Raw genomic sequence first — 12,699 nt, 5'->3', positions numbered from 1 at the left:
ACGCCGGTTTGGGCCATCAAATCTCGGGTAAAGTATGGACTATTATACATTGCTGGAAAGCCCAGGATGTCTACTTTCCAATGCCGTTGAGAGCGCGCCAATTGGGCTTCTGTAGCTCTAGAAAATCCACTTCGAGTGCAGGGAGGTCAGAATCCAACAGCATCTGCAGTCCTTTTCAGTCTCTGAATCAGATTTTTGCTCAGGACGCTCAATTTCAGCCAGAAAATACCTGAAATCACAGAAAAACACACAAACTCATAGTAAAGTCCAGAAAAGTTAATTTTAACTGAAAACTAATAAAAATATACTAAAAACTAACTAGATCATACTAAAAACATACTAAAAACAATGCCAAAAAGCGTATAAATTATCCGCTCATCAGATATGCTTCGTCTAGACCCTTGGAAGCTTCTTTACCTAGCTCCCCATCTACTCCCACATTTGAGTGGGTAAAATTCATTTCTATTAGTTTTATTGTCCCATTTGAATATGGCTTGCTTGAAACAGATGGTCAACTTAGAGCACTTTGTGGGATGAAGCGTAAAAGAAAGATGTTTCATTGTTGGCGTTGCAAATCAAGGTTCATTATGGTTGATACGTCAAGAACGAAATGAAAAGGTTGGAATAGTGTCCAACTAGATAGGTCTAGGAGAATTGTTGAGCTCTTCATTGAGAATTCATCTTACTTGCCACCCGAATGGATTAATAATGATCAACTTCAATGCAGGTGTGAAAACAAAGTGTGGGACTCCGGTTCGCACAATGAAGATCAATCTTGGGAGCTCTAAGTTTGTGAAGGACTCCACCAAGACTTAGTACAACTTTTGAGAGATTTTAACGTACAATGGAGAACCAAGCACGGGTGGGAGTTCCAAGAAGAATTTAAGTACAAGCCACCATGACAAAGAGTTTCCCAAATTTCCAACTTAAGGACTTAAACTAAAAGTGCTAGGTGGGAGACTGAAGAACAGAAGATTGATGGTTTAGAAGTTATAATAAATTCTCGTTGCAAGTATAGTTTCTAAACCAAGCAATCGACCTTTCTTACAAACGTTTGGTTGTCACAAGTAACAAACCAATAAAATTTATAAACCGAAGTATTCAAACCTCGGGTCGTCTTCTCAAGGAATTGCAGGGAAGTATGAATTATTAATGGTTATGCAAAACAGTATTTTTGGGTTTTGAAGAGGTTTTAAACAAGAGAAATAAATTGCAGGAATTAATAAATTAATAACTAATAAAACTCTTGGCAAGGTATGAAAACTGGAAGTTCTATCCTAGTTATCTTTATCAATGGTGCTGAGAATTATATTTTTGCTCCCACTAAGTCAACCTCTAACTATGAAGATCAGTTAAGTGGACAAATTAATTTAATACCTAAAGTCCTAGTCAACTCCTTAAGGAAAGTCTAGAGTTATAGGAATCTAAATTAATAAGCAAGAATAATAATTATCAATCACGATGAGTTTGATAACTCAAGAGTTACCAATTAATCAACCAAAGCTAATAGTAAATAATCTAAATTAAAAATAAGAGAAAACAATCATGAGTCTAAAATACCTCAAATTATATTAATTAAGAAAATCAATCCCAGCATGGAAAAGTTCATAAGCCAAATAGGCAACATAAGTAATACAAGCATTAAAGCATCTGAAAGTAAAAGAGAAATATAAAGTAAAAGGAATATTGAACCTGATGAAGAGTCGAAATCCTAAATCCTTTAAGAGGAATCCTAATCCTAAATCCTAAGAGAGAGGAGAGAACCTCTCTCTCTAAAAACTACATCTAAAACCTAAAATTGTGAGTAATGATTGAATGTATGATGATGAATTAATGGATTCCCCCACCTTATAATCTCTAATCTGTGTTTTCTACGCCGAGAACTGGGTCAAAAACAGCCCAAAAATTGCTGATTGTAAAATCTTGTTTGTACAGGTCGCGGCAAAGTGACGCGAAGGCGTCATCCACGCATTTGCATGGATTGAAGTTCGCAGATGCGACACGGGCACGTCATCCACGCATTCGCGTCACCTAACTTCGGAGCAGCTATGGCAAATTATATATCGTTGCGAAGTCCCGGATATTAGCTTTCCAACGCAACTAGAACCATCTCATTTGATTTTCTCTAAGCCATTCCTGCCCTGTAATCCCTAAAATCACTTAACACACATATCACGGCGTCTAATGGTAATAAGAGAGGATTAATATTAGCGAATATAAGGTCAAAGAAGCATGTTTTCAATCATAGCACAAAATCCGGAAGGAAAACGTAAACTCATGCAATTAGTATGAATAAGTGTATGAAAGGTCGATAAAATCCACTCAATTGAGAACAAGATAAACCATAAAATAGTGGTTTATCAACCTCCCCACACTTAAACATTAGCATGTCCTAATGTTAAGCTTAAGAGAAGCTATAAGGGAGTGAAGAGGAATGATAGAATGTATGAAATGCAACATATTTATGTGAATGCAACTACATGCTAAAATGATTCTACCTAGTTGGTGAAAAAGTAAAAAATCTTTCAAGAAAAAATATGAACTGAATTTCACTAATTCAAATCACAAAATGCAATACAAATAACTTCCAAGAAGAAGATAGCTCATGAAAGCAGGGAACATAGAATTAAGCACTAAACCCTTACTGGTAGTGTATATCATTCTAACTTTCAAGTGTCTAGGGTCAATTCTCTCAATTCTCAACTAATCTTGCTTTCTATAGCTTGCTCTTCATCTAACAATCAACAAAAATTAATGCATAGATACACATATCAAGAGGTCTTTTAAGGGTTGTAATGGGGTTAGGGTCAAGGTAGGATTGTATTTGGTCAAGTGGACTAAAATCTGAATCCTTAATTAACCTAAACTTCCCACCTAACTTAAGACAATCCATTTAATTAAAATGCAGAATCTAACTTCCCCTTAACTGTATTTTCTGCATATTCATGCATCCTAAATTTGAGTACAGCACATATGTATTGATACCAACACTTACTTTGGGACATTTTGTCCCCTTTTATTAATTGCTCTTTTTCTTTTCTTTTTCAGTTTTTTTCTTTTCTTTATTTTTTTCTATTATTATATTTTTTTCTCTTTTTTTTCTCAATGCATATGAAAAAGGTATTGAATGCAATAATATGTGTTCAACTATTATTTTGCACATTTTCACAAAAATATACAACACCCAATTACTCAAACCAAATATTTTCAAACCCAACTTTACCATACTTAAATCATGAGCACTTTTACTAGTCTAAGCTAACCAAGGATTCAAATTAAGGACATTATTGTTTGTCGCTTAGAGTTAATGATGAGCTAAAGTAAAGAAAAAAGGGGTAAAATGGCTCAACATTGGTTTGCAAAGGATAATGAAAGGTAAGGCCATATGGGTATGTAAGCTCAGTGAAACAAGGCCCCCATCATATAAGTGCATGCATACATCAAATAATGAAAATATAGAATTAAGCAAGACAAAGATCACAATTTTAGAGAGAAAAATACACACCAAAAATAAAATATTGGTTGGTAAAATGCAACCAATCAAGTGGGATCAAAATCTCACTGGTTTTGTGTGTTCGAGCTTTAAATCATGTTCCAAAATAATATTTCTTCAAACAAGTTTTTCAAAAAGTTTTTAATTTAAATTAGTGAAATACTATAAAAGGTTTCTTGAAAAAGAAAATATTACTTCAACCAAGTAATGGTAATATATGCACAAAATCAAATAAATATGCAATCAAACATGCAAATGCAACAATGAAAAAAAAATTGGTGTTGAGAAGGGACTAACTAACCCATGGAGATCGGTATCGACCTCCCCACACTTAAAGATTGCACCATCCTTGGTGCATGCAACGATGTGCAGGTGGGCGGGGGTTTGTGGTTCCTCAGCCGGTGCTCGTTGTAGAGTCTTTCTTTTTACCCTTCCTGGTGGCCATCCTAAAAAGGGAGAGGAGAAAGGGACATGAAGTCAAAGTGATAGAGCAGAGAGGAGGGCAGTATGAGTGATAATCATGCCAAAGTAAAGAAGAATGTCGTTAACACATGGTCACGATTCCATGAAATTAGGACATCAGTGGAAACATAGCATGATAAATTGAGGTAATTAAATGCAAGATGTTTATTGGCATGCTGGCAAAGGCATGAGAAGCATAGGTCAAGCATCAATTTAAAATAAGTTGGATTAAAGAGCACTTGTATGATGACAATTGTGAATGATAATTTCAAATATAGGTAGATTACAAGTAGTGTGAGTTAAAAGAGGAATGAAAGTAATAAATTCAAATATGTATGAGAGCCAAATTTAAAATATCAATTGTCAAACCAATCCTTATAATAGTCACAAGCTCCGTTATAATAAAGTAAAATCCAAATAAAGCTCCAACACTAACATAAAAATGCATGAAAATAAAAAAGAAAGGAGAAAGATGGAAGAAGAAAGAAGGAAGAAGGAGGAAGGAGGAAGAAAGAAATAAGAAAGGAAAAGAAAAAGTAGGATTTGGGGAAGAAAAAGATAAGATATTTTGGCAGATTAAGATAAGTTGTGCGGCACATTCGACGCGGACGCGTGAGTGACGCATTCACGCGGATAGCGCTTCTATGAATTGACGCGGACGCGTCATCCACGCGGTCGCGTGGATCGATTTGTGCCATTAGCGCGAGGGCATCCTCGCAGTCGCGCAACTCTCTGTTTGAAATTCATATTGCCAAATCTTTGCGTGACGCGGTCACGTGGTCAACGCGATTGCGTGGATGGCCTAAATTTGAAAATGGCGCGAATGCGTGGGGCACGCATACGCGTGGCAGGGCTTGTGCTGCTAGCACGAGTCCAGCCCAATTCTAGCTCTACTTTCGGCCATACACCCGTTTTATGTCGATTTTGAGGCACGCGTTCGCGTGGCTGATGCGGACGCGTGGGTGACGCGGACGCGTGTGAGGCATTTTTCCCACATGACGTGGACGCGCATCGACGCGGTCGCGTGGACTAATTTGTGCCAAAGGCATGCCTCCAGCCGCACTTTCGCGTGACTCTCTATTCAATTTTCTATTCTTCCCAACGCACCTATGACGCGGACGCGTCAGCGACGCTGTCGCGTCGCGTGCGATTTTTTTTATGCAGTATGCATAATGCAAAATGCAATAAATGTTATGCAGAAATTTCAGGTTCAAACAAAATTCAAAAACAAAGCAAAATGAAAATGGAACGATCATACCATGGTGAGTTGTCTCCCACCTAGCACTTTTAGTTAAAGTCCTTAAGTTGGACATTTGATGAGCTTCCTGCTATGGTGGCTTGTGCTTGAATTCGTCCAGAAATCTCCACCAGTGTTTGGAATTCCAACAGCCTCTAGGGTCCCAAACGAGGCATGTAAAGCCCTTAGGTGAGTTTAAACAGGCTTCAAGGCTCCCGGGGTGTTGAATGTCAGAACAGACTCCAGGATCCCAAACTTTTCCTCTACACCCGTCTTTGTCTTGATCTACATTTATCCAGCTAGGTGGTGAGTAGTCTGAATTCTCACTGCAGTGACCAAACAACTTCTGAGATCCTTTCAATTTAGCTTGACACCAATCTTTGCAACTCAAATTGAAGTGTGAAACCTCATTGAATCTTGCATACCAGCTCTGAGTGCGAGTCATTTCCCTTTTGCTCTTAAAGCCACAAAGAGCTATAAGCTGGCCATCTGTTTCAAGTAGACCATATTCAAGTGGAAAGGTAAAGATGAAAGTTAAGGATTTTACCCACTTGAAGTTGGAGTTGGGTGGTAGTGGCCTTGGGATAAGTGTTTCCAGTGGTTCTGCAAGCTCTACTCCCTTGTGGTCTTCAGTGAATTCCTCCACTTCTTTGCAAATTTCTCCCATTTCAACCATGTTTTGATCAAAGTCATTGATATCTTCCTCATCACTTGAGTCATAATTAGGAGGGTGAGAAAAGTCGACCTCTGCATCATCTTCGTATTCACTTGGGAAAGATTCTTCTGTCTCACAGAATTCACTTGCGGATGCAAGTTCATTACTAGGAGAGCTTGACTTGTGATTTTCATTCTCAAGGAAACTTGCATCTTGGGTTATTCCGTCCAGTTCTTCATAAGATACTTTCTTTGGAGGCTATGCAATATCCTCCTTAGCATCAATTGTAACGTCTTCGACGGAATTCTCCACAACTCTGGATTCCTGCGGAGGTTCGGCATCTCCTAAATCTTCAACCAACTCTTCTTTTTCTATAATGACAGCTTCCTCTACTTGTTCTAGTGCGAAGTTATGCTCTATACTGTCCACTGGAGTTTCTAGTGTCTCCTTCATGCTACGTTCTTCATTGGATTCCCCACATGAAGCCATAGGTGTTTGTTGAGTGTCCGAACGTCGGGAAGGTAATTGATTTATTGCTTGCTCCAGTTGATGAAAGGTTGCATTAAATTGGTCTACTGATTCTTCGAAGTGAACCTGTGATTCTTGGCTCGATGGGTATGGACATGGTGCATAGGGTAGTGGTGTTTCTTGGGAGTAATTGGATTGGCGTTGGGGCGGATAAGGATCATATGGTGGCAAATGGTGAAAATAAGCTTGTGAGTATGGTGGTTCGAAGCTATGTTGAGAGGATGGTCTCTGAGCATAGGGTGGGGCTTGTTGGTAGCTACAAGGGGTCCACCATATCTATCAGTTCGGTATGCATTGTAGAATGGTCTCTGTTCATGATATCTTGGAAGGTGTTGTTGCCTCAAGGGTTGATCATATCCTCTTGGCTCCATCCATCTTTAATTACTTAGACCGTGATGCATATTCCTGTTATAGCATCCATTCCTTTCAACAAAAGTAGAACCAAACTCAAAGCGAGAGGGGTGAGAATTCATAGTAGTTATTAGAAATAAGAAGGGAAAACAAAAACAAATAAACAAGTAAAAGAAAAATATTTACAATAACCAATAATAAGGCACACGTTTGCAATTCCCCGGCAACTTTTGAACAAGAGAAATAAATTGCAGGAATTAATAAATTAATAACTAATAAAACTCTTGGCAAGATATGAAAACTGGAAGTTCTATCCTAGTTATCCTTATCAATGGTGCTGAGAATTATATTTTTGCTCCCACTAAGTCAACCTCTAACTATGAAGGTCAGTTAAGTGGACAAATTAATTTAATACCTAAAGTCCTAGTCAACTCTTTAAGGAAAGACTAGAGTTATAGGAATCTAAATTAATCAGCAAGAATAATAATTATCAATCACGATGAGTTTGATAACTCAAGAGTTACCAATTAATCAACCAAAGCTAATAGTAAACAATCTAAATTAAAAATAAGGAAAAACAATCATGAGTCTGAAATACCTCAAATTATATTAATTAAGAAAATCAATCCCAACATGGAAAACTTCATAAGCCAAATAGGCAACATAAGTAATACAAGCATTAAAGCATCTGAAAGTAAAAGAGAAATACAAAGTAAAAGGAATATTGATCCCGATGAAGAGTCGAAATCCTAAATCCTTTAAGAAGAATCCTAATCCTAAATCCTAAGAGAGAGGAGAGAACCTCTCTCTCTAAAAACTACATCTAAAACCTAAAATTGTGAGTAATGATTGAATGTATGATGATGAATTAATGGATTCCCCCACTTTATAGCCTCTAATCTGTGTTTTCTGGGCCGGAAACTGGGTCAGAAACAGCCCAGAAATCACTGAGTGTGAAATCTGGTTCGTACAGGTCGCAGCAAAGTGACACGGAGGCGTCATCCATGCGTTTGCGTGGATTGAAGTTCCCAGATGCGACGTGGGCGCGTCGTCCACGCATTCGTGTCACCTAAATACGAAGCAGCTATGGAAAATTATATATCGTTGCGAAGCCCCGGATGTTAGCTTTCCAACGCAAGTAGAACCATCTTATTTGGACCTCTGTAGCTCAAGTTATGATCGTTTGAGTGCAAAGAGGTCAGGTTGTACATCTTAGCAATTTCTTCAACTTCTTGTATTTCTTTCACTTTTCCATGCTTCCTTTCCATCCTCTAAGCCATTCCTGCCCTGTAATCCCTGAAATCACTTAACACACATATCATGGCATCTAATGGTAATAAGAGAGGATTAATATTAGCGAATATAAGGTCAAAGAAGTATGTTTTCAATCATAGTACAAAATCCGGAAGGAAAACATAAACTCATGCAATTAGTATGAATAAGTGTATGAAAGGTTGATAAAATCCACTCAATTGAGCACAAGATAAACCATAAAATAGTGGTTTATCAGAGACACCCCACCATGGTAAACTCTTTCCACTCTCTTGTAGTGTTGATTAATAAGTGATTTGAGATACCAGTGTAGGTAGTTTCTCTCTTCATATAGGCTTGTTTTAAAAATTTGGTTGCTAGTTGCTTGTGATGCAAGTTTTCCTTGCTTATAGGTGAAAACCCTTTAAAAGCCAAAAAGATTTTTGTCAATTTTGCATTTATAGTTGATTTTGAGTTCTAGGTACTGTTAGGAGGATTTTAGGCTATTTTTAGTACTTTTGAAAAAAAAAAGGGGGCAGGGACGCGTACGCAGACTGTACGCGCACGCGGCTGCAACCCTATACATGAATCTAGAGAGTTGGACTAACATGGCTCAAACATTAAGCTTCCCACGCAAGCTGTACCCCACGTGGACGCGTACATGACACGTACGCGTCGACACGTTGGTGCAACACCCATACTTATGACTCGAGAGTTGTGCTAACTCGGGGCCAATACTATGCCTCTGGCTCTACCCCCATGACGCGGACGCGTACAGTACATGACGCGGACGCGTACAGTACATGTACGCGTCAGAACACATACTCCTCGCCACGCTTAGACACACCTGACACTTCCGCGCCCACTCCTTATTTCGTCCATCCACGCGGACGCGTATAGGACGTGGATGCGTGGATTCAAAATGCCTTAACCACAGGGACGCGAGAACCCTAGCGCAGTTGCGTACCTCACTCCCCCTCCAACGTTTCATTCACCACTTCCTCTCCCTCAACCCCTTCTCTCTTCTAATGTTCTTTCTCCCTTCCCTCCATAACCACTCCATTGCTGCTTACTCCGGCCGTCACCGTCCGACGAGCTCATCACCGCCACCGCCACCACAGTCCCCTCTCTCCTCTCTCCCCTCTCCCCTCTTCTCGTCTCTATCCCTTTTCACCTCTCTCCCTCACCATCTCTCTCGGCCAACCCTCTGCCTTTGCCCATCACCGCCGCGCGCCTCCACTACCGCCGGCGACTTGCGAACCCACCACAATCACCACCAACCATTCTCTCCTCCCATTTCACCCCCCGTTCCCTTACTGCTTCACCGCGCCCTATTCCCTGCACCCCTCTGCACCTTGCGTCACGCCTCTACTCTGCTCCTCCGCCCGTGCTGCTTTCTGCGCCGCCGCGAGGTCCACCGCCACCACCATTTCTGGGCAGCACTGCTATCTTCTCCCTTCCATTTTTCCAATTCTGTTCTCCTTACCTTCCAGGTCTCCCCTGCCTCACCATCCCTTTGTTTTGCTTTCTTTTTCATTAATTCTGTTTGTTATTGTTAGCTAGTGTAGTTGTTTAATTTTTGTTTGATAGGTTAGATAGAGATGCATGCTGTTAGGTAGCTAGGTTGTGGTTAGAGGATTCTAAGCCAGATAATTGCTCCGTTCTTGTTTACTTTTTGAATATAAATTGCTCGGTTGCTGATTGGTGATGTCCTGTGTAAATTATGTTACTGTTGTGCTGCTTTTTCAATGTTGCCTTGCTGAACTTCAATTGTGTAAATTGAGCTTGATGCTACCTGTGCATATGCAATCCATGCTTTTCTCATGTTTGTTTCAATTTTTGGATTCATATGCCTGTATTTTGCTGCTATTTGCTATCCGGGAACATCCGATTTATTGCCAAAATGTTGCCCAAATTTCTAGAAATTGTTTTGTTTTTAACCCTGCTACCTAGAATTGAACTTGACACTTTCGAAATTGAGATTTACTTGATTTCACCAAGTTCAATTCTTAGGTTACTTTGGTTGGCATTTCCGTGTTTGTTTTGATTCCCATGATATGCATCGAATAAGTTTGTTCATGGAATTGTTTGTCGGATCTCTATGTCAAACAATACCTTACCTAACTCATCAACTTGAACGTTCTTGTGCTTTTAGTTTTCAAGTTACGTCCAATGCCTTATGCCTTCTTGGTCAAGGTTCCATTCTCAACTTACTTGACCAATGAAGCCAATGCTAAGTTCACCAATTGATGTTAACTTGCATTTTCTTGATTAAGGTTCATTCACTTGTAATTGTTGGTACCTTCCACTAGTGTGACCCTTTTCATTTGAAGTGTTTTCAACTTGCTTTAGTCACACAAAGTGCAATTCAATTTTTCCAACACCAATTATTATAATGTTAGTGACATTGTGCATTGTTGATGACTTGCTCTCCATTCTATGCTTTTATGCAAATTCATATTTCATCATCAATGATTGCATTATCCTTATGAATGTGAGGGTGCTTATTTTCCATACTTTTTGAATTGCTCTTGATTGAGCCAATAACCGTCATACCGATAATTTTTAACTGGTTTTCTAACTTCTAACTTGCTTAACTTTCTAACTCTTCTTTTTAGTTTCAAACTAACCCTTTCACCATTCTTTTGGGTATGACAATTCTTGAACTTAATAAACAAGCATTGTGCGATTATTGCTTGAATTCTTGGTTTATGGCTTTCATTGATTTCTGAATTTTGTTGCTTACATTCCAAGAATGCTTTTCTTTTAACTCACTTCATGCATATGTCAATCCTTGCTTTCTATTTCTCTACTTGGCTTAATTGTTTATATCCTGTCATATCTGTTTTCCAGGATGTCTAATAGAGGGAAAGCTAAGGGTGCCTCTAGAAAAAGGAAGCAACCTCAATCTTCCGCTACTTCTCCTTTTGCCAATTATGCTAAAAACCCTCTTTCGGAGAAGGACAAAGTAGATCAGCAACTACCGCCTACCGATAAAGACAGGTTTCCCAACCTGTATTGTGAGCTCTACTTCCTGACCTATCAGCAAAAGAACCTCAACATAGAAAAGAAACTATCCATTCCCGCCGACCTGAAGCGATCCATTGAGGCCCATATTCAAGGGACGGGTCAAGGTTTTGTTGATAGGGAGTTGGGTAGGGTGAACATATCATGGGTCAAGAAATTTTATTGTAATTTCTTTAGATACAACTTTGATTCGGTTTACCTACGAGGCGGATGGATATTGGTTATAGAGGCTACTATTGAGGATGTACTCCACTGTCTATCTAAGACTGGTGATACAGATGCCTATGAGCAGGCGGAGGTGGAGATGCATTGTATGACTTTTGATTATGAGTCCTTGAGGTGTGTTATTGCCACCCCGGATGTCCCTTGGGAGATGGATGCTGTAACAAGAAACCCAAGGGGATGCTGTTTGCTTATTTGTCGAGAGAGGCTAGGACATGGTAGCAGATCTTTGCCCACTATGTCATGCCTACTGCACATTTTACTAAGATTCCGGTGGACATGCTCGTCCTGATCGGATGTGTTATGAAGGGGAAGGAGGTGTACTTCCCCCGTTTGATCAGGAGGTACATGTGGCGAGCACTGATGCAGGTGGAAACTGTCTCTCAACAAATTTCCTTCGGCAAGTGTACCAAATTTTGTCGTAAAGTAAAAACTCACAATAGAGTGAGGTCGAATCCCACAGGGATTGATTGATCAAGCAACTTTAATTAGAAGAATGTTCTAGTTGAGCGAATTCAGAATTTGGGTTGAGATTTGCAGAAAATAAAATGGCGAGAATGTAAATAACAGAAAAAGTAAATGCTAGAATTAAAGGGCTGAAAGTAAATAACTGAAAGTAAATTGCAGAATTGTAAATGGGAATGGGGTGTTTGCTCATGAAAGTAAACGCAGAAATTAAAGAGAATGGGTGAGATCAGAATTGGGGAGTTCATTGAGCGCAGGAGATGTTGCAATTCTCCGGATCAAGTTCATTTTCATCTCTTCCTCAATCAATGCACTCGTTGATCCCCTTGGCAATCTTAATTGATTGAATTACAATTTCTTGCAATTCATTCTCTCAAATCTTGATCAATAGCCAATTCCTTGGTCAATTGCTCATGAGAAGAGATGAAGTGTGGTCACTGATTATGCCACATGCATTTCCCAAATCAAGTATTGAGAGGATTATAGTCACATATCCATCCAAACCAGAAGAATAATGAAAATTAGTATTGATCCATCAACTTACAACAGAGCTCCCTAACCCAATGAAGGGGGTTTAGTTGTTCATAGCTCTAGAAAATGAAAACAAAGATGGAGAATATATCATGGAACTAGAAGAGCAGAGTAAAATACAGAGAGTAGTGTTCTTTTCCAACTTCCAGAACTCCCTAAATAATTCAAAGCTACTCCTATATATACTACTCTTCTCAGCTTCTAGTTGGCTCTTCAAGTCTTGGGCCTTTGGATCTTGAGTTTGAAGCAGTTCTCTTCTTCATTTGGGCTTGGTTTTACTTGCAGAGAGAAAGTGTGAAGTGGGCAGAGACTTTAGCTCAGGACGTTAAGGGTGTTAATGTTTTAGTGAAAGTATGAGTTCGAAAACGTTAGTGACACTCAACATTGTCACTAACGTTCGAATGTACCCCTTTGCCTCACGTTAGAGCCCACGTTAACTAGGTTAACGTGGCTTCTAACGTGGCCTTGCCAACCTTC

This window comes from Arachis duranensis, chromosome 5, assembly GCF_000817695.3.
Source record: "Arachis duranensis cultivar V14167 chromosome 5, aradu.V14167.gnm2.J7QH, whole genome shotgun sequence".
NCBI lineage: Eukaryota > Viridiplantae > Streptophyta > Magnoliopsida > Fabales > Fabaceae > Arachis > Arachis duranensis.
The sequence above is the reverse complement of the archived record's forward strand: the minus strand, read 5'-3'. Positions refer to the sequence as shown.